The 3,662-nt window shown below is 35.5% G+C and overlaps 1 long non-coding RNA gene across 1 annotated transcript; it reads right to left on the bottom strand.

The window, feature by feature from the left end:
- On the bottom strand, positions 1-3,662 carry LOC129299620 (uncharacterized). Its single transcript, XR_008590603.1, has 3 exons — positions 3,575-3,662; positions 978-1,063; positions 1-286 (listed from the first exon to the last, which is right to left on the bottom strand). It is a non-coding gene; the product is annotated as an uncharacterized LOC129299620 (long non-coding RNA).

Raw genomic sequence — 3,662 nt, 5'->3', positions numbered from 1 at the left:
TAAAAAATTAAAATTTTATAATTGTAGCAGCATAAAGGTACAGCAGAGAACCCAGATCCTTGAATTTGGCTCATGAAAGTCGCAGCAACTAAAGCAGAAAATGCAGCAGAGCTAAGTTCTACATCATTTCATGATTACAATATGGAGATAATATATAACCATGTAGAGGCTTATGGAAATGGAAAGAAGACTAATTAAGCAATCTGAGAAGAATAGGACGAAGGGGTAGGGCTTGAGGTAGGTTCTCTGTACCACTGGTTAGCCTCTCTAGTGAGGAAATATGCATCTGCAATTTAAAAAGCTTAGGTGAGAAATCCCTGAAAAATCAAATCTATCATTCGAGGAAACAACTAGTTTGTAAAACTTCAAGAAGGGAAAGAGGTTGGCTCCACTTTAATTTTGTTAAACTTGAGTTTTATGAGAGTTTGAAGATTTAGGAGGCATCAAGTAAGCTCTGCCGCTTAGTTCACTATTTTCTATGAACTAAGTGCTAAGCTAGTAGTAGTGACTAAGCTTTCTCTTACCCCATTGTCAGCCTCAAAAGTGATATATGAGATAAGAGAATCATATTTGTCCAAAAATAAAGGTATCTGGAATGACTAAGCATCAAATTGCAGTATTCCTCATGCAAACCGCAGAAGTACTTGCGTATTCTATTCTTTAATTTGATAAGGTACCAGAAGCAGAATCTCGTTAATTTGATAAACTACCATAACATATATGTGCTGGCCATTTTATTCAAAATCTAGTCCTTCTGCATAATGTAATTTTATACATTTTTTAAAATTAGCAGGTCTCGTTCTTGGAGAAAACTTTTTGCAGCCAATTATATGTGAATGTAGGAGATGTTTCCAGCAGATTTTAGTGTAGTTATGGGACACACTTTTGGGTCTGGGCCATTCAGTTTATAATGATAGAGAACAATTCCCCCCTCCCCCCAAAAAAAAAGAAAAAGAAAAAATCCTAATGGGGCATACCTGACAAGAAAACATCTTTGTATGTATCTTCATCATAAACAAATTGTGGAGGATCTGGTGAACCAATGCCAACAATAGTGCTTCCACTGCATGATTAAAAAAGGGATGAGAAATGAAGAGTTTAAAACTACAGGTTTCAACTTGTGAAGCAAGAATGAGAGATAATAAGGCTTTCACTAAAAGTTGAACCTCAAATAACAGAGAAAGCATTTGCCACTTTTACCAACAAGGTGAAGAAGAGATGTAAAAGCATGTACTGACAAACGAGATGAAAAGACAATCGAAAACATTACAAAAGGAAGAACGTATATCTAGAAATAAGTACACTGCTCCATTTTTATGGCTTTGATATTAATAGTTCTAATCAAGAAAGGGTAAAAGCTTTGGGAGGTTGAATTTTTCAATTCGTGCTTTCTTTCATGCCTGATTGGATGGAGCTTAGCTCAGGAAGAGGAAGAAAGAAAAAGAAGGGTAAGGCAGAAAGAAGCGCCGGCCAGAGAGGAGCGTTAAAAATTCCATTCCAGAACTGCGATTTATGTTCCAGATCATCAATAAGAATAAGATGCTACTATTACTTCAGGAGAACTAGTACTTCATTTATTTAAACAATAGCTTTTGCCTAACACGAAACATCAACTTGGAACTGTGGAAAAAGGTTTACAATGTTAAATGATTCAACCAAAACTTTTAACTATTTTGAAGCCTTGAAACAAAGATCTAAGCCAAATGCACTATGATAAACTCCATCCAACCAGCAGAAAGCAAGGAAATGAGGCTAAAACATTCTTTCTGCAATTTCATGAACAACTTTGGCAAAATCATGGAAGAATAGACTCAATTTTCTTTGATGATTGTTTATTTGCTTTACTAACATAGTACCGAAAGCTAGTTACTTGTGACCTTGAGATGTTTTTTTGGGTCACGCTAAATGGGTATAAGCCCTAGATCTCTACCCACATTGTTACATCCAATCCTACTCTTACCACCTGAGCTATCCTCAAGAGGCTTCTTTAGTTTCTTTTATTAATTCTTAGATTTACCTTTATCTTCTGGGTCCATGTGTAATTCTGATAACTCTCCTGTTAACCTAAACTGCCAGGAAGATTGGTTCAATACATAAAATGAAAGTGATAGTTTGATTGTCTCGATCTCCTCCACTTGTGCCCCTGCTCATTCAATTACTAATTAAATTCAACGCTGTGAAGTGACTCTGCTATGTAAGCAGTTCTGGTGGGTTGGTGAGTTAATTTGATTTAAGTGGCCACTACACAACAAAAATCAGCCATAGGACGTAATATGACTGGAGATCATAGTTTCCCCCATTCAGTGGTGGACCTGGAGGTCAAATTGTAGGTAATAATAATAATAACAACTTTATCCAGTGACATAGGACGTAATATGACTGGAGATCATAGTTCCCCCCAATTCAGTGGTAGACCTGGAGGTCAAATTATAGGTAAATAATAATAATAATATAATAATAACTTTATCCAACGACATAATTGCCTACGTTATGTTCACAAAGAAGGCAACATCAGTTGGTAAAGATAGCCACATCGAGTCATATGATGACTATCTACATCACAAGATTAATATCCTATTTAAAAAAAAAAAAAAAACCAGTGACTAGCAATCGGTAATCATTTTCAAGGAAATTACACAGGGATAATTGAAAAGAGAGAGCATGTCTGTTATGCACAAATACCAACTTATGACAAATTATTGTTGCTGTGTAAGCCTCAAAGAAAACAGAGAATTTTGGAAGATAAACTGTAAGTTTTCACCTGCCATTTCAAATTTCCAACAGGATTGGTTCATCACCTAGAAGAGCTTAGGTTAAATATTTTATCACAATGCTTCAGGGTCATCTCTAAACCAATGTTTCATGCTCATAATAAGTCCTCCAACTTAGATTGGCATAAGGCAAATTAATCCAGAAATGCATATGGATGCATTTCAACATGGTGCCTGTGACAGAGTTGATATTCACATGTCACTTTGGAGGATTTGTCGAGATGGTTCTAAGCCTATTTCCGGTCATCTTATTAACAATCCATAGTTCACTGCTTCACATAGATTGACGCTGATGTGTGGAATTACTAAGTTCCTCGTAATCATGAGGCAACTGTGACAAAAACATATGCAATATATATGGATATATTAAAAATTAAATTATTATGATGTTAGACTAGAAGAACAAATGAGTTAGATCAAAAACCATATGCCTTGTCTAGTTTGTAGCCACCTGTCCAATAATTCAACCGACTGTAATCTCCTTGGTTATCTTATAACTGGAATCTAGAGAAGGAATCTGAAGAATTTTGGCAACTATAGATGCTAGAGCATATATTATGCTCAAACATTTTCTTCAATACACGATTCAGAGATTAAAAATTGAAACAGCTTCGTTACTGTATATCAAGTTCAATTGTGCTGAAGTTTGAAGAATGCTCAATCTTACATTGCAGTCACATACGAGAATAAAGATTGCAAATGTGTGTGCGTGCCCAATGATCTCTATCATGTGATTCACATCTATTTAACTTTTAACAAAAGCCAGAAAATTTAAAAAAAATTAAAGTTACCCGTTTCTATACCTTCCAGACATAAAAACAGCATCATATTCTCCACGACCAGCTGCAGTAATTCGCTGCTTCAGTCTTTTAAGAGATGGGAGAACTTCAA

The sequence above is a fragment of the Prosopis cineraria genome, unplaced genomic scaffold (assembly GCF_029017545.1).
Source record: "Prosopis cineraria cultivar Desert tree isolate PC_DT_omini unplaced genomic scaffold, ASM2901754v1 PC1230, whole genome shotgun sequence".
Classification (NCBI taxonomy): domain Eukaryota; kingdom Viridiplantae; phylum Streptophyta; class Magnoliopsida; order Fabales; family Fabaceae; genus Prosopis; species Prosopis cineraria.
Note: the sequence above shows the minus strand (reverse complement) of the source record. Positions and strands in the feature narration are given on the sequence as shown.